We start from the raw sequence: 23378 nt of genomic DNA on the forward strand, positions 1-23378 counted from the left end.
AGATACAAAATGGGCCTTGAACACCTTATTTCTCCAGGAAAAAAGGAGGCTTTCAAAGACTTGGGAATGAATAAGATATTCCCATAATAATTGAAATGAATAAAAATACTTCAAATGGATTTAAATACATGACCTCATAATGACTCTTGGGGGAAAAAAAAAAAAACAAAAAACGCCTCCTTGCTTATCTCTGTAGGATGCTCAAAACCTGGTAAATCAAAGGAAAGAAACATTTATCCCACACTTTCGGGTAAGAAAATAATTCATGAGAGGAAGTGTCTATTATCAAAGTATTCCAGTTAAAAGTGAAGAAGGCATGCTCAAATTAGAATGTGACCAGTTTATAACCCCTAAGGAAACGATGAATCCCGCCAACGAATTTCAAAGGCAGCTAACTTCACAAAGACAGGTGGAGGTGCACAGTACCATCTAGGAAGCGTTCTTCCCGAGAAGAATGAGCTCTGAGTTGGGCCGTTCTTCTAGAATTTACTACCAGTTTGTAGGAAATATAAAATGTGGAAAACCGTGTTAAAATAGAAGGGGGCCATCAGTAAACTCAGATTACAAGAACTACATGATAAATAACTTGTTTCCTGTTACAAGCAGTATAAAAGTGGGAGGGAAATAGATGCAGGGTTAAACCTTTTAACCTATAGGTTAAAAGAGACAAGAGGTAGCTCAACCAATTGCAGTGCATGGAATTTATTTGGATTCTAATGCAAAAAAAAAAAAAAAAAAACCTAGAAAACATACGTATGAAATAATCATCACAATTTGGACAGTGACTAGACAGTTGATGACATTAAGAAATTATTAGTATTTTAAAATATGATATATTGTGGGTTTTAAAAAAATAGTTTATGTATTTTAGAGCTATCTACTGAAATAGTTACAGACAAAACAAAATGGTGCCTGGGGTTTCTTCCAAAATAATGGGGGTGGGCAGTCAGTGGGGATGGGTATAGGTAAAACAAGGTTGGCTGCTTATTAATAATCACTGAAACTATTAACAGGTAATGGGTACCGTCTGTTCACCAAACTTCGTTTGTTTGGAATTTTCCCTAGTAAGTTGAAGAAAGGTCACAAAAATAAACTGTAAATCCTTTCCAAGTCATTGCATATTCTCCTACACCACAATCTATGACAGCTGTACAACAGCTCATCATACTGTGATGTACCATGATACATTTGATCATTTACTAATTGTTTGACAGTTAAAATTGTTTCCAACCTGACACTTTTTGGGTCCATCCATAATTATTTTCTTTTAATTACCTCTACTGTAATTAATGTAATGTATGTAATTAATGTAATTAATGTAATGTAGATATAGATTCCTGGGTTGAAAACTCACACAATGGAAGGCTTTTGTTAAATACCACTAAATTATCTTTCAGAAAGTGTATGTGTCAACATTGGCAATATAAGGAGAGTAACTATTTTCTGAGTATGTAATTTTTCTTTTATACTTTTCTCATTTGATAAGTGAAAAGAAAAACTCTCAATATTCTCATATTTTGCATTTCTTGGAGTTACAAGTGACTTAAGTATACATCATTTGTTTAGTTATTTTTTACTTTTTTTATAGTAAATTAGCTTTTTATATCCTTGGCCTACTTTTCTGTTGAGATGTCTTCTTCATATATACTTGTAAAACTTCATTATATATTCAGGAAAATAACACTTTTTCATGTATATTTCAAATATTCCCCCAACACATTATTGTTCTTTTGATTTTTGTCTTGGTTTTATGAACATATAAACATTTCAAAATTATATAGTCAAATTTTTAACATTTTGCTTTCTGACTTTTTCATGACACACTTAAAAAGATCTCTGTCCATCTCCAAAATCGTGTACATTGTCATCTATACTTTCTTCTAGAACTTTCATATTTTCTTTTTTCAATATTCAGGGTGAGAAGTTTTAAGAGGGACAGAGATTTAACTCCCCTCACCCCTCAAATGGTTTGTCCATTCCCACAGTACTGTTATTTGAAACGTTCATCCTTTTCCAACTGATATGAAATTTCAGCATCTTTTGGATTGCTTCTTTTTAATAATGAACAGACTTGATAGTGAGAATATAATTTAATTCACTCATTTAAAGTTAATGGGAAAGTACCCGATCTTATGTTACTTTTTGAGATTTATTTAAATGAATATAGCATAATCACTGGAGAAGGAAATGGCAACCCACTCCAGTGTTCTTGCCTGGAGAATCCCAGGGATGGGGGAGCCTGGTGGGCTGCCATCTCTGGGGTCACACAAAGTCGGACATGACTGAAGCGACTTAGCAACAACAGCAGCAGCATAATCACTGTGGTCCCTGTGGTTAAATTCAAAGGGACCATCCCTAAAATGAAACAGTATGTGACCATAAAAAAGGAGGCAGCTATTTCAAGACATATTGTTAAATGGAAAAAGCAGTATGCAGAACAGGACAGTGTGTGCTTATTTGTGAATTAACATTAATGCTACTCTTTTCACTCCACAGGCTAATAATCTCTAGAAATATCAGATTATAATCTGATTTGGGAGTGGTCATAGAGTTTATTTTATAGGACTGTCATAAGGCGTAAGTGTATGGATTTGCATAAAAAATTGGGTCACTGTCTGACATCACAGTGATTAGAATCACCCTGCAGAGGCTTTGGTTATTTAGTGGAAGCCTTTGTGATTGCTATTTTCGTTTGTTTGCTTGCTTTGTTTGTTACATTCCTGATTATCCCTGGACCAATGGCCGCTACCCTCCAGACCAATATGCAGTTCTAGTAAAAGCTGCAGACATCCAAGACTAAGAAATGGATCGGATTTAGCTTTGCAGAACACCAGCAGCTGCCACCTGGTCTACCTGCTGTAACAAAAAGGCAAATCCACAGGGGTGGCAATGAAGTATATTAAACAAATGATGAGGAAACAGACAAAATTGTCAAGAAGGGAGAATGCATCCTCTTTGGAAAGTATCACACGGCATTCAGCAGGCAGGAGGAAAGCTTTCCGATAGCTCCTTTTGAGAAAACCATTGCCACCAGCTCTCAGAAAGGAAATGTTATGCAAGAGGCATCAGCTGACACAGTGTCTCTGCTGTGAAAGTAGAGGCTGGCCTAATCGGAGAGGATGCTTCCACTGCGGAATGTTGCCAGCGAGTCACCTTTGACCAGAACAGATGCTTCTTTTTTCCTGATCAGTGTTTTCCCTGCTATCTGGGAGCAAGTGTCAGTGAAGGAACAAAGTCCGAACCATTACAAGCTCATCCACCTCTCAGCCCCACTGCCAGAACCACATGACTTCAAGGCAGAAAGTATAGTTGGTATGGGATGGAGTAAATTCATACAAAATAGATGGAAACAGTGACAGACTTTGTTTTGGGGGGCTCCAAAAGCACTGCAGATGGTGACTGCAGCCATGAAATTAAAAGATGCTTACTCCTTGGAAGAGAAGTTATGACCAACCTAGACAGCACATTAAAAAGCAGAGACATTACATTGCCAACAAAGGTCCGTCTAGTCAAAGCTATGGTTTTTCCAGTGGTCATGTATGGATGTGAGAGTTGGACTATAAGGAAAGCTGAACACCAAAGAATTGATGCTTTTGAAGTGTGGTGTTGGACAAGACTCTTGAGTGTCCCCTGGACTGCAAGGAGATCCAACCAGTCCAATCTAAAGGAAATCAGTCCTGAATATTCAATGGAAGGACTGATGCTGAAGCTGAAAACTCCAATACTTTGGCCACCTGATGCGAGGAACTGACTCATTGGAAAAGACCCTGATGCTGGGAAAGATTAAAGGCAGGAGGAGAAGGGGACGACAGAGGATGAGATGGTTGGATGGCATCACTGACTCAATGGACATGAGTTCGACTAAACTCCAGGAGTTGGTGCTGATGGACAGGGAAGCCTGGCATGCTGCAATCCATGGGGCTGCAAAGAGCTGGACTCGACTGAGTGACTGAATTGAACTGAAATTCATATAAAATACCCATCTTTCATAAGGGTGTGTGTATACATACTCATAAGCTCTCCAACACTTTAATGGGCTGGGAGCCCACATTCATTCATTCATTTCTTCATTCACTTCACAAGAACTTACTGAACACCCATTTTTGTGCCAAGCATTAAGTAACCAAGACACTCATGGAACTTTTTACATTGCAAGTGGGACAGATGTTCAAAAGTCTAAGTAAAACAAATGCACACACAGATAACTGCAGCTTGGGAAACATGCTGTAGGAAATAAATGGGGTGCAATCATGAAGAACAATGGGATGACCTGTTCTAAACAAGATTAACCATACTGTAAAATGTATGGCAGTTCATGGAGATTCAATTCTCTGCTGGTATCAATAATTCCATCCATCCATCCAATACTGTATGGTGGCTAAGAACCTGGATTCAGAAGAATCCAAGATGGAATCTGGCTTTGCCATGGATTAGCCAAGTCTATCACTTCAGTTGCTCAGTCGTGTCCAACTCTTTGTGACCCCATGGACTGTGGGACACCAGGCTTCTCTGTCCATCAATTCTTGGAGCTTGCTCAAACTCATGTCCACTGAGTTGATGATACCATCCAACCATCTCATCCTCTGTCGTCCCCTTCTCCTCCTGCCTTCAATCTTTCTCAGCAACAGGGTCTTTTCCAATGAGTCAGTTCCTCACATCAGGTGGCCAAAGTATTAGAGCTTCAGTTTCAGCATCAGTGCTTCCAATGAATATGCAGTACTGATCTCCTTTAGGATGGACGGGTTTGATCTCCTTTCTGTCCAAGGGACTCTCAAGAGTCTTCTCCAACATCACAGTTCAAAAGCATCAATTCTTTGATGCTCAGCTTTCTTTATGGTTCAACTCTCACATCCATACATGACCACTGGAAAAACTATAGCTTTGACTAGACAGACCTTTGTTGGCAAAATGATGTTTCTGCTTTTAAATATGCTATCTAGGTTGATCATAACTTCTCTTCCAAGGAGTAAGCATCTTTTAATTTCATGGCTGCAGTCACCATCTGCAGTGATTTTGGAGCCCAAGAAAGTAAAGTCTCTCCTGTTTCCACTGTTTCCCCATCTATTTGCCATGAAGTGATAGGACTGGATGGCATGATCTTAGTTTTTTTAATGTTGAGTTTTAAGCCAGCTTTTTAACTCTCCTCTTTCACTTTCATCAAGAGGCTCTTTAGTTCTTCTTCGCTTTCTGCCATAAGGGTGGTGTCATTTGCATATCTGAGATCATTGATATTTCTCCCAGAAATTTTTATTCCAGCTTGTGCTTCATCCATGCTGGCATTTGACATGATGTACTCTGTGTATAAGTTAAATAAGCAGGGCGACATTATACAGCCTTGACGCACTCCTTTTCCAATTTTGAACCAATCCATTGTTTCATGTCTGTTCTAACTACTGCTTCTTGACCTGCATACAAATTTCTCAGGAGGCAGGTTAAGGTGGTGTGGTATTCCCATTTCCTTAAGAATTTTCTACAGTCTGTTGTGATTCACACAGTCAAAAGCTTTGGCATAGTCAATAAAGCAGAAGTAGATGCTTACCCAGGTGACCTTGGACAAATTGCTTTCTCCCTGTCTTCGTTTTCACATCTATGGAATAGAGGTAATAATTATATCTACCACATGGTGTTGCTCTAAAATTTAAATGAGATAATACCCTTTGTTCCATGCTGGGCACAGTACTTAATACATGCTAGCTATTTTATGACTAGAATTGGTTTCTTCACTCATATTTACTAAGAAACTTCAAGTGCCAAATACTCTGCTGAAATTCGGGAGAAAGAAGAATTTCTCTAGAAGAGAAAATTTCTATGAATTCAAGCAGAGGATTTCCCCTTATTTTCTAGCAGACACATTCAAAAGTCATCATTTACCCCCACATATCAGCTTTTAATTTTCAGACCAGACAGGAAAACAGCTCATACATGAAACTGAGCAAACTGAGAATACCACCCAGCCTCAACAACTGACGTATAAACATGGAGTCCTTCAGGGAGAGGCACCGGCCTGAAATTCTGAGCGCTGGGTTCCCATTCGGATTCTGTTCCACCAGAACCACATACACCTCCATTTACTCCCCCTCCCTCCCAAGTTATCTTGAGGATGTAAAAAGATAACAAATCTCTGCAGCCTCAGAGCCACAAAGAGGGCTTTCCAAGAATGCCCGTGTCCTTTTCTTAGTTCTGCACGCTGCTCTGCCTCCCTGAGTCTCCTTCCTTCCCTTATAAACTTCAAATAATGGGATCTCGGTCAGGGTGCGTGCAAGGCTTAAGTGAATCAACAGCCATGGAGGGCCTTTCCAAAGGTGAAAGGGCTATGCTGGGGGAGGTGTTATTAGCATCGAGTTGGGAAACCTAGCCACATAGTAAATATTTCCATAGACGAAAAATCAACAGATGCCAAGGGAACCTAATTGAGGTGCTGTTTACAGCAAGCTTTCCAAAGAATAAGAGCCTCCTCTGGCCTGCATTTTCTTCTTTCTCTCTAATCATGAACATTTGATGGTGCTTATCAGTGGGCATCCAAATCCTCCGCTGACGTAATACCAGACACCAAGCACAAAGCATTGCCCCTTGCCCCTACCTGCCTCCTTACCTGAAATATTAGCTTTCTAAAACAATTTTACAGTAACTGCTGGACTATGACAAGAAGTGTTTTTGCAAATAAATACATTTCCTAATTAAAACTTGCCCTTTAAAGACGCACATTTTCTTGGCCCCATTATAGGTTTTCTTTTCCTTGTAACGTATCATAGAATCAATAAGGGCAATGCAAACATCTTTAATATATACAGTTTCAACAGCTCTAATAACATATCTCGCTGCCTAAGACGCCTTCTCCCCCTCTCCAGCCCGGCTAATAATTTCCCCTGATTTGTTAAATGCTCTCTTATTTCATTCTCAAAGATAAAGCTTAAAAGGCAGTTAGTCTGCCAGGCGAGTGGGAAGGGTGGATTGCAAAGGAATAAAGTGGAAGGGTGTGGGGGGTGTCCTAGCCATTTTCTGTTTTCTTAATGACAGCTTATTTTTTGTTATGACAGTAATGACTATTCACTATGGAAAAGCTAGAAAGTTTCAAAAAAGCATGAAGAAGAAAATGTATTACTCCTAATCCTATCACCCAGAGGCAACCATTGTTAATATTTGGCATGATTTCGTTTCAGGTTTTTCTCCCCAGTGATTCTTACGTAGTTAACAGTTTTGAAGTCCGCTTCTTAAAAACTTTATATGTTAATACTGGCATGTTTCCATGGCATAAAGAACTCTGCAAAAAAGAAAAACTTTAGTGTGGCTTCATAATATTCCAACTAGGCTATCCTCCAATTTACTTATCCTGTTGACCTTTTAGGCTATTTAATTTTTTCCCTTTATTACAAATAATGTGCTGCTACCACTGGTTTTTTTTTGTTTTTCTGAGTACTAGATGGGGTTGGCCATTCAGAGAGTGTTAGGTTGAATTCTACAGCAGTGCTTCCCATGGCACAGGGCAGCCGTATAGGAAAACCTCAAGCTAGCTGCAGAGTTAGATTACAGCATGGTAAAAACTGACGTTACTTTCTCCTCTAAAACCTCCACTTCCTCCTGGATGCTCTGGACATCAAAGTGACTCAAGTCACCTTCTACCCAGGTTCCCAAGCTTGAGAATTAGGAGTCGCTTTGGATTTCACCTTGCCAACCCGTCCACCAAAATCTGTTCACTTTGTATCCTTCCTCTCTCTCCAGTATCTCCTCCCCTCTCCAGCCTCACTGCAATTGCCTTAAATGACCTAAAGGAGACTCTGGTCTTCTCCGGTCACTCCCTTTAACCAATTTCTCCACAGTGCTGTTAATATCACCCTATTCAAGTACACTTAAGATCACCTACCTCCTTTAACTAAAAGCCTCTAATAACTCCTTGCTACCCATCCACCCAGCTCCTGAGCTTTCAGGATGTTTGAGATTCTCAGCTTCCTTGAGGCCCCTTCAAAAACCAATTCTAGCTACTGTGCTAGACTCTACCCCAGGCACTCCCTTCATACGCCAGTTCCATAGCCTGAATGAGTGCCTCTTGTTTTTGTTCATTTCCTTTCACTGTTCAGTTCAGTTCAGTCGCTCAGTCGTGTCCGACTCTGCGACCCCATGAACTGCAGCACGCCAGGCCTCCCTGTCCAATCACCAACTCCCGGAGTTCACTCAGACTCACGTCCATCGAGTCGGTGATGCCATCCAGCCATCTCATCCTCTGTCGTCCCCTTCTCCTCCTGTCCCCAATCCCTCCCAGTATGAGAGTCTTTTCCAATGAGTCAACTCTTCGCATGAGGTGGTCAAAGTACTTGAGTTTCAGCTTTAGCATCATTCCCTCCAAAGAAATCCCACTTTTACTGTTACCTTTACCTAAAAAACAACACCCCCAAATGTGTCCCTTTCTATGGCTGAGTAATATTCCATTGTGTATATGTATATACAGAATCTAGGGAAATGGTACTGAAGAATTTACTTACAGGACAGCAATGGAGAACCAGACATATGGAAGAGACCTATGGACATGGGGAGAGGGGAGGAGATGGTGAGATGTATGGAAAGCGTAACATGGACATTCATATTACCATATGTAAAATAGACGCCAGGAATTTGCTGTATGGCTCAGGAAACTCAAACAGGGGCTCTATATCAATCTAGACGGGTGGGAGATGGGAGGGAGGTTTAAAGGGAGGGGATATATGGATACCTATGGCTGATTCATGTTGAAGTTTGACAGAAAACAACAAAATTTTGTAAAGCAATTATCCTTCAAATACAAAATAAATTAAAAAAAAAACACTCTATGTGATCTAGCAAACTGCTTGCCTTCAAAACTCAGCTTGAATGCCACCTCCTACAGGAAGCCTTCCTTTTCCATGCAAAGATTCAGTCGGCCAGAGGTTCTGTGCTCACACTCTGCCCATTTCATAGAAAAACCACACTGTGCTTCTCCTTGAAGGTGGGGATTGGGCTTTGTTCATCTTCTTTAACCACTAAATATTTCAGTTATGTGTTTCCTTAAAACAAGGATAGTCTCCTACATAACCATAGAAATTATCAAAATTGGGAAATTAACATTGATACAAACTATTATCTAATCTACTGACTTTATTTTAATTTTACCAGCTGTCCCAATCTAGGACCACATGTTTCATTTATTGTCACAACTAAACTGGTCCTTGAATCTGGAACTGTTCTGGAGACTGTCTTTTAAGACTTGGGTATTTTTGAAGAGTACATGACAGTGATTTCACTGAACGGTCCTCGGTTTATGTTTGTCTGCTGTATCTTCACGATTCGACTCCGATTACTCATTTTTGGCAGAAACTCCACAGAAATGACGTGTTGTCCCTTTCAGTGCATCACATCTTGGGGCATATGATGCCTATTTGCCGTATTCCTGATGATGACGATGTAGTAATTGCTTGCTTAAGGGGGAGCTGGCCAGGTTTTTCAATTGTAATGTTTTCCCCTTGCAAATTAATCAAAGATACTTTGAGACTATGTAAAATATCTTGTGTCTTATCTACTGCACTGCACACCCACAAAAGCAAGGCCTGCTTACCTCATCGCTGGGTGCACAGAGCCAGAGTGCCAGCCACAGAGTAGGTGGTCAACATACATTTGTCAAAGGACTGAATCTGACTGCCAATCACAGCTTATCCTCGGCATTTGATATCTGCGGTGAGGACACAAAGTTGATAAATGTAATTCAAAGGCAGAGACTCAACATGTCAGTTAGACTCACAGGCTTTGTCACTGGTCAGTGTTCAGTGATCATGAACGTTTGAAAAATAGATTGGACACAATGTATGGAAATCTCTCACCTACTCCTGCCTTCGCCTCTCCTGTCAGGAGATGTTGAAGGGCTTGCCAGCTCCCCAAGTTTATACGGTGATGCCTTTGTAATCAATGGATGGCAACTGGCTGGTTCATCTCCTGATCACACAATTGAGGTTTTAAAGTACACTCCACCTTCTTTCACAGTTATATGACATTAGCATCCTCACGCTTCCTCCTCCATTATGCACTGGCGACCATGCCAATCTAAGGTAGCAGGAGGTCATGCAGGGAGCTTTAAAAAGGGGTGAGAGGGAAGGAAACCTGACCTTAGTTGAGCAGCTCCTGTACATCCAGAGCTCCACCGCCGCCCCCCCCCCTTCCTTGTTCTCGCTTTTATTCTTCACCATATCTGGTGAGGTAGGGGGTAATTATCCTTTTTACAGGTGAGAAAACTGAGGCTAGATAAAGAGTAATGGCCTGCTCTAGTCATACAGCTAGCATGCAGCGGGGCCGAGGTGAGAATCTTTCTGGTTTCTTCCCTAAGCACCAGTAAGTTGCCACTGCACCAAGCTGCCTCTCCCATCACAGAAAAATGTCCTTCTCTCGGAAACATGCTGGCGATCACGATCCGGACACGCGAAGGACAGGAATCTCTTGGACCACAGTCACTGCAGTTATTTTTTAAATGATTGTTATCACGACTCAGTGGCTGTTACCATGGTTTTGGGGAAGTTGTCCGAGGAAGGAGGGCCTTTCCCTGGGCATCTTGCATGCCTGAGGAAGGAACTCAACTTCTCAGCTCTTAATTACCTCTGGCTGCGCTGCAGCAGCAAGGGCGAGAGAGATCGTCCCTGGAAAAGTGTTGGGGGCGTTGAAATAACGAACGAGGAGTCGGCTGGGGGCGGAGGGGGGTTCACGCGCCCCCAGAGAGACCCCGAGACAGGCAATGGGTGGAGGGAGAGGAGGCCAGACAACACTGCAGAGAGACGCGGCCGAAAGCCAAAGCGGGAGGAGAGAGAACAAAAGAGGCAAGGAGAGGAAGTCAGGAAAGTCGGGGATAAGGGCGGAGAAAGTTTGAGAAAGGGGGCGAGAAAGCAAGCAAGGACGGTGTAAGACTAGAGGAGACCGAGAAAGATAGGGAACTGAGAACTGGAGAATTCGAGAACGAGGAGGAAATAGCGAAAAGACGGAGATAGAAGCGGAGGGAAAGGAGGGAAGGGGAGAGGGGAGGACGGGGGAGAGAACAGAGGGACCGGGCTGACGGGGAGGCGGGCGAGGGGTCCCGGGAGGACGCGCGCGCATCACCTGCGTGGCGCCCCCCGCGCGCCGCCGTGAGGCCGGGCTCCCAGCGCCCGAGCGCCGCGGCTCGCCCAGCCTCGGGGAGGATTGGCTCCCGCCTCCCATTCATGTAGCCTGCGTGTGTGCGTGTGTGTGTGTGTGTGTGTGTGTGTGTGTGTGTCTCGCTCGCCCTCTCTGTGTGTAAGAGAGCGAGGGTGGGGGACGGAGGCAGGCAGGCGAGCAGGCGGGGAGGGGAAGACGAGGAGGGAAGCTATTAAACACACACACACTCACACACACACGCGCGCGCACGCACACCCCCGCCCCAACACCCCCCTCCGCTCCCCCCACCCCCACCCCCACCAAAGCCTCGGGATTGCAGCTGTTTCATGTGGGCCAGCAGTGCTGGCAGGGACGCCGGCCGGGAGCGGCCGGGAGCGGCGGCCGGGCGTGCGCGCGCGGCTGGAGACTCGCTGGGACTCCGCTCCCTGCGGGAGCTATTGTTGGTCTCGCCGGAGCTGAGCGCGGAGCTGGGACTTGCTCCTTCCTGGGCGCCCGCCTGCTCGGGCACGCGGAGCCGCGGAGCCCCGCCGCCTAGAGTGAGAGGAGCCACCGGTGCGGCGCCTCGCCTCTCTGCCGCCCTCCTCCTCGCTTCCCCGGCGGCGGCAGCCTGCAGCCACGGTAAGGCGGCGCGATCCGCTCTACGGAAAAGCGCCTTCGGGGACACCGCGGCGGAGCCTCCCCTGCTCTCTCTCCTCTCGGCGCTCGTTAGCCGGGGAAGGGTCGGGGCAGCTCGCGCGGATGCCCAGGGCTCCCGGAGACGCTCGCTCGCTTCCCCGGCCCGCACCGGGTGAGGCAGCGAGGACGGCTGGGGTTTCCGGGGAGGCGAGTGGGTCTGGAGCCCCGAGCCTCCACCGCGCAGCCCCCCGGAACCCCACTGCAGACTGGAGCCTGGGAGCCAAGGCTAGGGGAGAGCCGCGAGACTGGGCGCATGCTGGGGTTCGTCGGCCTTGCCCGGGTCCCCTTTCCCCGCCCTGGCCCCAGCGTCCGCAGCCCCTTTGCGGACCCGATCGCCACAGGGCCCGGCGGGCGCTGGAGGAGCCCGCGAGGCGGCGCCGGGCTCCCGGGCTGCAGCCTGCCCTGTCGGGCTAGCGCCGGCTGCGGCGACCCCGCGCGCCCTGCGGTTGGAACGGAGAACCAGGAGACGCGACCCCAGCCCCGTGCCCTCTGCAGCCGACACGGCGCCCCTCCCTAGCCCGCCGCCCTGCCGCGGTGTCCATAGTCCCCTCGGAGCGAGTTGAGGCTGCAGCCCCTGGGTGGACACTCGGAGCGCTCCTGTGTGTGTGTGTGTGTGTGTGTGTGTGTGTGTGTGAGAGAGAGAGAGAGAGAGAGAGAGAGAGAGAGAGAGAGAGAGAGAGAGAGATGGCACCCAGCTTCGGGGAAATGTGCTCTGGGATGAAATGTGATCAGTGAGCTCCTTAGTCATTTTCCTCGCGGTTTAAAAATGCAGTCTATATTAGGAGCACTCAGGAAGGGGAAGGTGGTCTCGAGGAGTGTGTGTGTCTGTGTGTGTGTCTGTGTGTGTACAGGCAACCAGGAAATACAGTCAACTACTGGGGTGATGGTAGGTTCAACTGGTGAGTCCTCCTTGGCGGGGCAGTAGGGTGGGCTTTGCGGGCCGCTGCCCGCCCTTCTCTGCCCTGCCTCCGCCTAGGCGAGGTTGGAAAGTACTGGAAATTCAACTGCGTGGTCTGTAACTTTGGAAACTGGCTCCCCTTTCAGGGAGAGACGTTAAGGAGATTTGTATACATTCTGGTCCATGTGGACGAGGGTATTATTACTCGTTTGGGTTACAGAGTCTTCTTTAGAACCGCAGCAGTCCCCTGCTCGGTCCCTTACCGGCTCCAACCACCAGCCGCGGCGAGGTCTGTAGAGACGCAGCCCTCTGTAAGCCACCCATGCGGCGAAAGCGGCGCCGGGGGCAGCCGGGGTTTTGCCGAGTCCTGCTCGCACTCTTGGTATTTGACTAGCCCAGGAGAGCGCCCTACCGCTTGCGGAAGGCGGTGGCGAGGGACGCTCGGTGTTTGAGCGCGGGGCTGAGACGGTGTTCATGTGCTGAGCCGTGCGGCCGCGCTCGCCGGGAGATCAGCCGAACGGCATCGCGGGCAATTACATAAACTGCCTCAGTGATTACCCGGAACCTTGATAGGAGCCCCAGGTTGGCGAAGGACAAGCTTGAAAGTTTGCTAGCTTGAGGAATGTAAGTACCGGGCGCCCCTACTCTGGAACCAGAGAGGAGAGCGACGCCCCGCATCACAGCGCCCACCCTCGCGATGGGCGTTGGATGCCGATGCCACTGTCCCCCTCGCCCTCAAAGAACCGCAGATCGAGGCAGCGGCCGGGAAAGGATCTGGGATTGATGAGAGAGAAAAAGCCGGTCGGAACTCAGGGTCTTTTGAGTTCGCAGGGGACCAAGGCTCCACCTTGGAGGGTGAGGGAGGCCTTCCAGGGAATGCTGTATTAGGAAACCGGCGTTGTGTCTTAGGAGACCCCAAAGGCCCTCTTCTTTGCTTCTCCGAGCGCCTCCTCCCCATCTTCCACACGCAGTGCCCTTCATGTGTTTAGAATCCTGCGCGCGATGCCTGGTGCCCCCTCGGAGAGGCCAAGGATCCCGGCAATGCAGGCCCACTCCGGGCTTGGAGAGAGAGAGAGAGAGTCCGCCAGCACCAGTACCTATTCCTGGCTTCCCGGGCCAGGCCGGCGCGGGTCCCGTGGGAGCCGAGCGCGGCTTCCCCTCGCCTGGCTTCTCTGCCTCACGGACGGCAGTTTGCCTCTGTTGCGTTTCTTCTCCGCATCTCGCGGCTTCCCTTTGCCGCCTGCAGCACGTTGATGGGCTTTGATAGAGAAACCACAGTAGTAGAGTGGTGTGTGGTTTTATTATTATTTTTTTTTAATCTTTTTTCGCCTGTAGAGGGATTAGGCAGCCGGACCTGGCAGTGCCTTGCAGACCGCTGAAGTCTGGGGCACAGCAGCTCTGAGCTACCTCCTCGCTCAGCCGTGGGGGTGGCGGCGTGCACGGATGGGAAATGTTTTGTTTTCCCCACATTCCAGCGTCCAGAAACCCCGCATTCCCACCCCGCGGCCCCCACCCCGCCAAAATCCCGGGTCTTGTCTGAGTGTGTTCCGTGCTGTAAAATAAATCCTCCCTCTCGCAGACCTGTGGGGCTGTTCGGATTTCCTGCCGCTGCCATGATCCTTAACAATGCGATTGCAAAGCTCGTGCTCGGCTGGGAAAAATCCTCAGGTGCCGGCCGGCCTCGCCTTGACCTTGCTGAAGGCGCCTTTAACCCGGCTGCCGGCGGGAATCGGGCCGGGCCCGCGGGGGTCTGGGGAGGGGCAGGGGTGTGCCCCGGAGGTGCTAGCTTCACCCCCAGGGCAGGGTCGCCGCTGGGCCGCCGCGGGGAGGGGACGGGGCTCCGCAGCAACCTGTTTCCCTGCGCTCAGGGGCCACGCATTCCTGCCCCTCGCCTCGGCGCTGGCCCCGCGCTACCCTCCTCCCCGCCCACCTCTGACCACCTCCAGGGGTCCAGGGTGGGAGACCCCGATCGCGCTCCACACCCCCCACCCCCACCCTCGACGTCTGCCCTTGGTCCCCGGCGTGGGGCTCCTGGGCCGACAGAGCCGCAGTCCGCCGGAGCCGGGCCGCTGGGTGGGCGGGGCCGGGCTGGGAAACCCGATCCGAGATCTCAGCGTTCCCGGCCAAGTTGCCGCCCCCGGCGCGGCGAGGAGTCCGCGTCGCGCGTCTCTCCCCTCTCCCCTGCCTGCCCTCCATCTTCACCACCCCCGGCGCGCTCCGGGCGCCCTGCCGCTCAGCTTCGCCGGGAGCTCTCTTCGCCAAAGTTACAAGCAATGTTTTCACAGGTGGTGGCGGTGGAAGCAAGTTTTATGTGTGTGTGTGTGCGTGTCTGTGTGTGTGTATTTGCGCGCACGCGCTTGGGAGGGGAAGAAGTGCGCCTGGAGGGGAGGTACGCGGGAGGCTAGTCATCTCGCAAAAACCAGATTCCTCTCTTTGTGGGCGTTATAAGGGGACGTTGCGGCAGCATCCGTTTCCCCTGGTGACGGAGAGAATGGGAAGTCCTTGCACCTGGTGGACCTGAACCCGTTGGAGCAGATTTCCCGAGGTGATCGTGTGTCTCCCCTCCACCGCGGTGCTTTGAGAATGCTTGAAGGCTTAGCCGTCCCCACGTCCCTCAGGACTTAGGACATAGACGTTCACATAGTTTTAGAGGACTAATTCAGGGAAGGTTTGATTCCTACCACCTGCCTTTCAGTGCGTGGGGGCAGGGTTCAGGTTGGTGTGCGGACTCGCCAAGTCTGTGGTGGGGAAGTTGTCAGGGATGGAAAGGTTTTCCAGAGAGATCTCTTGGATTCATTAGCCTCCTAGTATCAAGCCCTCTCTTGAGGAGGGTGGTGGGCGGAATGTGGGCAGTAGGCCAGTGAAGCATCCTACTGGACCGTGGGGAGAAATGGGTCGGCCTTGTTCAATGAGGGGCGCCAGAGGGCAGAACTAGGGCTCACCCCTAAAATGAACCACCAGAAGACAGTTCTGCGAGCGAATGGAATGACCTGGAATACGAGGTAATGAGCTCTGTAGGAACAGGTGTTGCCTGGATCTCCAAAGGCTCTCCTCCCATAGATCTGACTAGGTGGTAGGATCTCTTCCATGGTTTTGTGGGGTTAAATCCAGAGGATGTGACTTTAACCCCTTAATTTCCTGGACGGGAGTCATGACTCTATGGCCTTAGGCAAGTTTCCTTTGAAGCTTCAGCCCTCTTGCCTGTAAATTGGGAGGATACTATCTAGTTTCCAGCGTTGTAAGGATTAAGGTCCATAGAGCCTCTGACATACTGCAAGCCATTCACAGATGGTCATTCCCTCCCACCTCCTTCATCCCTTTACGACGTGTTGCTTTGAGGGTGGGGGATGGGCAGGGAAATCAACAACCCCAGAAAAACCAGCAATATTGCATCCACAGCCTATTTAAAACCAGCTCAAATGCTTGACACAAAAATATCTTCTCTTTTCTTAGAAAAGTCATTTCCAGTTTTGTTAGAATTTCTCCCTCATTGAGTCCCTTTTTTCCTCGCAGAATTATATCCTCATGCAGATTGGCTTGTTACATAACCTGATATTTCCAGATCAAAAGTTAGGAATAATGGGGAAAAAGGGTGATTAAGAATTTAAGGTACTGTTGGATGAGACAAGCAAGGGACTCAGTTTGAGACCCTTGCTCACACTCTTTAAGTGTATTAGAGGTTGAAGGAAAATGAGGCCTACTAAGCACATACTACAGATCCTCACTGGGTACTTAGCTGCCTGTCTGGTTCTAACAGGTGGCTACTCTGCCTGGGCCCCAGCCTCCCCTGATGTTCCTGTCCCCGTACACTCTCCCACATCCATAAATGCAAGTTTGATTCCAAGAGCCTAGCAGGGTAAATCCATGTCAATTTCAGATCTAAAGAGCTAAATTTTACCTGCCTTCTAACATGGTCTATGAGCCTGGCTTATTGTAACTGAAAGCTAAATCACTCCATCTTGGCTTTGCGCTGAAAGACTGCTATGGGGGCCACTTAGAAAGTCACACATGCCCCAGTTCCCAGGGAACCAAGCATGCATGGATCCCTGAATTTATAGTTTTCCATAAGGAAGGCTTCTAATGAAACTGTAAATGTAGAGGCTTGGTCCTCTGTGGGTTATATATTTATTACTTTGTCACAATTTTTTTCTAACTTTTATTGTCTTTATTCTAATTACCAAAGTAATATATGTTCACTGTAGCAAAGTAAGACAATGCAGAGAAAAGCAAAAAGAAAATGTTTCACCACGATCGGGGTTGTACCTTGTGACTTCTCTTTATGACTAGAAAAAATGAGATCATAGTTACAGTATTTTCAGTGCTTATTTTCCTTTCTTGATAAATCTTTCCATGTTATGACTTTTTCCCCATGGCAACATTTTTAATGGGTACATAGAACCCCAACATTTTAATATGGCATAATTTAGTAGAACAGTACACAAATTTTGACTTTTGGTTTATTTTTAGTTTTTTCGGAGAAGGCAGTGGCAACCCACTCTAGTACTCTTGCCTGGAAAACCCCATGGATGGAGAAGCCTGGTAGGCTGCAGTCCATGGGGTCACTGAGGGTAGGACACAACTGAGCGACTTCCCTTTCACTTTTCATTTTCATGCATTGGAGAAGGAAATGGCAACCCACTCCAGTGTTCTTGCCTGGAGAATCCCAGGGACGAGGGAGTCTGGTAGGCTGCCGTCTATGGGGTCTCACAGAGTCGGACACGACTGAAGTGACTTAGCTTAGCTAGTTTATTTTTATTTTAGTTTTTTATTATTATCACCAAGCTGCAGTAATTATTCTTGTACACACTGGGCAATTTTAGCGTTTCATTGAGATAAATCCCCCAAAAGCAGGATTGCAGAATCAGAGGCATATGCCATGGTGAGACTTCTGTCACACATGAAAAGGAGTGGAGTCCCTTGTGATTTCTACTTCATCTTTTTTAAACCAGAATATGGCTGCTTACTTTGCGATCCTCTGCAGGCATGAGGGACTAGGTAGGAGAGAGAGGTAGGGGTGATAATCAAACCTCAAGCAGAGGATTTGCATAACTTTGAGCCTTTCTGCTAAACTGATAGGCAAATCATTTTTTCCAAGAACATTTTCCTTCTCTGGCTGTCTTGGAATCATCACTCTCTGTAGCCCTTCAGCCATCAGTGGAGACAAAATATGTAGATATGTGTCTGTATTGTAGGTGAGGCTGGCTCCCTGGTGAATGACAGACGTTCCTCAGAGAACTGAGTGTGTCTTTGCATTTGGAGTCCCCTCTCCCTGCACCCCATTTTTGCTTCAGAGGCCTTAGAAAAGTTTGCAAGGGAAACCACCCCAAGGTAATAAGCTTATCCTCCCTTTCTCAACCCCACTGTCCACTGCATGTCATTTATTGGGACCAGCAGCCTAAAAGTCTCACTTTGTGATCCCTGGGCACAATGAAAAAACAAACAACAACAACCAAAAACCACCTACTTGCTGTTCCTACGTAGTTGGTCCCTACCCTTGTCCCATCCTTGCTTGGGCCAGTTCAGTCCCCAGATGTGTTTGTCAGCCTTCCTTTCACGCATCAGATTTCTGTGACCCAGAAAAGATTTGTTGCCTGTGGTTAGACGACTTGTCCTCTGACAAAGTATTGTGTGGAGCCAGTGGGGGAAGTCCAGTCCTCCCGTTTCCAAGATGTCCCCAGGCTCCGCAGGAGACATCAGGAGTTCCTTTAGATCGAATGGAGAGGTCTGATGCCGTAGTCACCATAAAGGAAACCTGCTTTGCTGGTCGCAGACTCTGACTTCTGACAAGTGTTTAGATGCTTCCTTGATACTGGCACACTCCACTTTCACTTGGGGGAGGTGAGGGAGTATTTTTGTCCTTTGCCACATCCCGAACATCAAATTGGGGCTTTTCTTTCATTTGTGAAACAGAAAGGAAACAGGGCATCGATGTAGCAGGATCTCAAGAGCAAGCATGCCCTGCCCCCTCCTCCCTGTCCCCTGAGCCCTGCATTTGCTTTGCCAGTGGATGGGAAATGTGGCCTGGACCTACAGTGAGGAAAGGGTGTAAGAGGCAACTGATTAATCACTAGGATCATCAAGAACCTTAGGTTTTAAGAATGTTTGTCTCACAAAAGACCCCATTTTCTCGCTGTGGAATGATTGTTGATTTCTAAAACTCTGATCTTTGAACTCTTTTGAAAGTCAAACCAGAGAGCTGGAGTTTGGTGAAACACTTGCCAATTTCTGAAATTAATTTCCCTCTCTAGAAAACTAGGTTGGGAGACGAGAGTAGATTTGATGTTTTATAAATTTGTGCTGCTCAAACTTTAACCCATGTTACTGGAAAATCTTGTTAAAACTCAGGTTGTAATTCAGTAGGTCTAGAGCAGGTCTAAAGATCCATAGGACCCAAGAATCTACATTTCTGACCAACTCCCAGTGGGTACTTTGCTGCTGGTCCATGGCCCAACTTAGAGAAGCAAGATCTCAAGCTACTTCCTACTCCGACCTTATTACAGAAAGTGATAATAGTGACTGCTAGACGTCAGGAGGAGCTGTCTTGTAGTCTGGTGTTGTAAAGGACGTGTCTGTTCTTGCCTTTTGAGTTTTGAGAATTGGCATCTTCATTTTCTCAGACAGGCTGGGGAGGGACTTTGTCAACCCTCTCATCCTGTGGTTGTTCAGGAAGTGGAAGAATGGGGTAGGAACAAAACCAACTGAGTGCCTCTGAATGTCAGGTAGCTGCTGTTATCACCATGTTCTGTATGGGGAGACAAGCTCAATAAGGCGAGCCATCTGTCCAGGACAGACACCAAGGCCCAGCATTTGATTGCACACCTCTCTGACCCCCAGACCTTATTTTTCTTAGAATGGCAACTTTTTAGCTTTCTAGAATGCCAGGTAATTAAAACTGAGTGCTTATTAGCAAAGTGTTTCCCTTTAAAGGTGCTTTTACTAGGCCTACTTTAAGAGTGGATCCAGACATTTCAAAATTTGCATCATTGTCAGGCAAGCAATTAAAGTGCTTAAGGGCTTAAAAGCAATTTGTTCAAGTTGGTTAAATATCCGCCCTCCCCAATCTTGTTTGTTTTATTAATTTACTCATCAAACTGTGACATCAAAACCATTGCAAACGTAAATTTCAGTATCTTCCGATTGGTGGAACCTTTCAAACAAAAGAACCTGGCGGTGATGAGATCCACGGTGGAAGGATCTGGTACAGGGCGAGTCAGAGAAATCAGCCTTTTACTAAATAAACCCAGCCTTGCTTTGGCCTCTGGATGAGTATTGGTCCTTGGAACGTTTTATTAACGTGCAATTATTCTGAGAACCAGTCAGCAACACAACTCTTTGCAAAAACATTCATTAGCTGATCTTTACATCACCCCCAGATGGCAGATAAATAGCACTAATCTGAGAGAACAAATGGACACCCAGCGATGCGGGTAGAAGAGGCAGAGTCTTGCCTTGCAGGAAGGATGGCAGAGGTAGGTGGCACTGGGGACTCTATGAGTGTGTCACTCAGAAAATACTGGCTGGTGCGCTAGGTACTCCAGAGCTGCGCTGTGCAATGTGGCCACTAGTCACAATTTGAGTTCAATTTAATTAAAGTTAAATCAAACTAATAATTCATCTCCTCCATTGCTCTAGCTGCATTTCAGGTGCTCAGGAGAGGAGAGTGGCTACCATATCAGACTGTGCAGATACGGATCATTTCTATCATCACACAAAGTTCTCTCGGACAGTGTTGGTCTGGAAGCTTGGTGTCTGACAAACGCAGAGGTCCTCACGCCCTGAAGCTCTCATGCAAAATTTCCTAAAAGGACGCCTGACGTTCGGTATTTCTATCATTTTATAACCAGAGCTGTGGCGGAGTACTTCCGGGTGGTGGGTAGGGACCTAGTTCAAGTCCCTGTTCATCCACATACCCGTTCAATGACTAAAGGTAGGTTATTGAACGAGTCTTTACACACTCTGTGCCTCTTTGCAGATCCATGCTACTATTTTTCACTTGCTAGCCAAGATTATTTGTCAGACAACATTGGATTCTGGAGGGGATGCTGGGAGAAAGGTACTCTCCTTTGCTGCTGGTGGAAATGCAAATTAACCTACCCTTTTAGGAAAGCAATTTGGCAATAACTGTCAGTAGTCCTAGAAACACTTATTCCCTTTATTCCAGTATTCCGATTCTAGGAATCTAGCCAAAGGAAATAATCAGAGATGGGCAGAAAAGATGTAAGAATAAAAATGTTCATTGCAGTGTTATTTATAATGGTGAAAAAAGAAGAATTGGATGGGACAAGTTAAATATGGCAGAGCCGAGCAGTGGGATATTATGCAAAGATTAAGTGTTGTTTCTGACATGTTTTTTTGTGACATGGGAGAATGCCACAAAGAAATTTATGTTTAGAAAAATACCACGTGCTCTAGTATTAGAACCCAAATATATTTGTCAAAACAGGCATTTGTTGAAACAGAGCCGAGAAGAAATAGACAAGCTAGTAAAGGTTGTAACCTGTGAATTAATAGAATTTTTTGATCATTTTGAGAGAATCATTTTCGCTTTTTCCTCTAAACTTGGTACTTTATTTTTCTTTTCTTTACTGCGTCGCGGTGCCTGGGCTTCTCACTCAGAGCACAGGCTTCAGGTATGTGGGCTCAGTAGTTGCGCTGCAAGGGTTTAGCTGCTCCTCAGCATGTGGGATCTTCCCGAACCAAAGGTCGAACTCCTGTCCCCTACATTGGCAGCTGGACTCTTAACTACTGGAAAGTGAAAGTGAAGTCGCTCAGTCGTGTCTGACTCTTTGCGACCCCATGGACTGCGGCCCACCAGGCTCCTCCGTCCATGGGATTTTCCAGGCAAGAGTACTGGAGTGGGGTGCCAGTGCCTTCTCCAGGGGATCTTCCTGACCTAGGGATTGAACCCGGGCCTCCTACATGTAGGCAGACACTTTACCGTCTGAGCCACCAGGGAACTACTAGAGCACCGGTGAAGTTTGGATTTCTTTTAAAATTTTCTTAACTAAACCAGCCTGCAGTGTTTGGCCACCACGTGTCCTGCTGTCCTGTGCCCAGTGCTGCTGTGCAGTCAGGGACTCTCAGCTTTCCCTATCTGCCCTTTCTAGCAGTTTGGCATTTCTGGCTTATCCTATCTAGCGTTCGTCTACCGTCAACGCCAGGAAGTGCTTCCTAGCGTCCAACCTGAACTGCTTCTCATGGCCCCTGAAGTCAGTCTCTCTGTGTGCGCGCTCTGAGGTGATTCCGACTAACCAGCGTGGAATATTGGGAAGAGCATCAGCTTTGGAGCCGGAAAGAACTGGGTCAGACCCTGCCACCCACTACCTCGCCGTGTGACCTTGGGCAACCTTCTGAGCCTCAAAGCTCTCATCTGTAAAATTGGGAACACAGGTGAGCTCATCTCATATCGAGTGGCTGTGAGGATTAAGTGTTCATTCAGGAGAACGCCTGGCACAGGTAAGTAAGGAGGCAGATGACCTCGGGGCTGGGCGCACGGTGCCGTGGAGGAGGTCGGCTCCTTTGTCTGCCAGGATCCTCCCTGGAGGTTGGCAGGGTCCCCACTTTCCTGACGGAGATGGGCGTCTGGTGGTTGCAGGACTCATCCCCAACACACAGCTTTGGGTTTGCAGAGCTGGGGCTTGATGGATTGTGGCCAATGCTGAGTTGTGGGCCTTCTCAGGTACAGGCTGGCGAGCTCTGTTGCTGCCTGGCCTGTTTTCTTTTGTTTTATCAGTTTCCCTGGGATGCACTTCATCCTAATCCTGTGTAAACCCCTCAATATTTCCCATCCATGTGCTCCATCCCTCTCAAGGAATAAATAAAGCAGACTGTTCCATAATTGCAGGATGAATGATTATAACAACAACAAAAAAAGATGCTTAATTCAAAAGTAGCCCTGATACAGTAACAGAGGTGGGGGTGCTCAGCCTGGAACCCCTTCCCAGGAGGTCTCCAGAACCCTGTGGCTCAGCTCACTTTTTTTTGCCATCTTGTGAAACCGCCACCCACGCTTCCTGTCTTGGTAGCTTGCAAGAGACCCTGAATTTGTGGACGGCCCCACTGCCAGTTGTGACACTTCATTTCTGTGGGACTTTGACAAGTTATTTAATGTCTACACTCCTTAGTTTCCTTATCCACAAGTTGGGGATAATGATGATTCTTTGGTAGCATTGTTGAGAGGATTGTTAGGAAAGAATGTGGCACTTTTGTGAGTCCTTATCATTGTTGAGTGAGCATCTTTTTTTTTGAGGGCCACCTGAATCACGAGTTTTTTTTCCTCCACTATGGATAGTTCTCCCATGTACTTCAGTTAAGTGTTTTTCAAAGCCATGTAGGACAGTAGTCAATTCTAGTGGATTTGGGGTTGAATTCTCTGTTTGTCACCTAGTAGCTGTCGGACACGACTGAAGCGACTTAGCAGCAGCAGCAGCAGCTGTATGAAGTCAAGTAACTTCTCTGAGCTTTCAACATCTTTTCATTTCTAAAATGGGAAATAGAAGTCTCTATCCTGAACAGTTGGTGTGGGGTTGGTAAAGCTGGTCAAGTGCCTGACGGGCTGCGTCTTTGGTGTGAACAGTGGCTCTTGCCGTTGCTGTTTTTCCTTCCTGTTATCCCCTTACCCATTTGGCTCTTGACGCTCTGATTCTTGCTTGCAGAGTCTTGACTGAACTGTAATCACAGTTCA

At 47.1% G+C, this 23378-nt stretch overlaps 1 protein-coding gene across 3 annotated transcripts in view; it reads left to right on the forward strand.

Annotated features, from left to right (window-relative positions):
• Positions 1-11275: 11275 nt before the first annotated feature.
• TENM4 (teneurin transmembrane protein 4) overlaps positions 11276-23378 on the forward strand; it is an 844684-nt gene continuing 832581 nt past the window's right edge. For all 3 annotated transcript variants that reach the window (XM_069564905.1, XM_069564907.1, XM_069564908.1), the window contains exon 1: positions 11276-11739. The gene's annotated coding sequence lies outside the window, so the exon portion shown is untranslated. The remainder of the gene's footprint in view (positions 11740-23378) is intronic.

The sequence above is a fragment of the Ovis canadensis genome, chromosome 21 (genome assembly GCF_042477335.2).
Source record: "Ovis canadensis isolate MfBH-ARS-UI-01 breed Bighorn chromosome 21, ARS-UI_OviCan_v2, whole genome shotgun sequence".
Taxonomy (NCBI): Eukaryota; Metazoa; Chordata; class Mammalia; order Artiodactyla; family Bovidae; genus Ovis; species Ovis canadensis.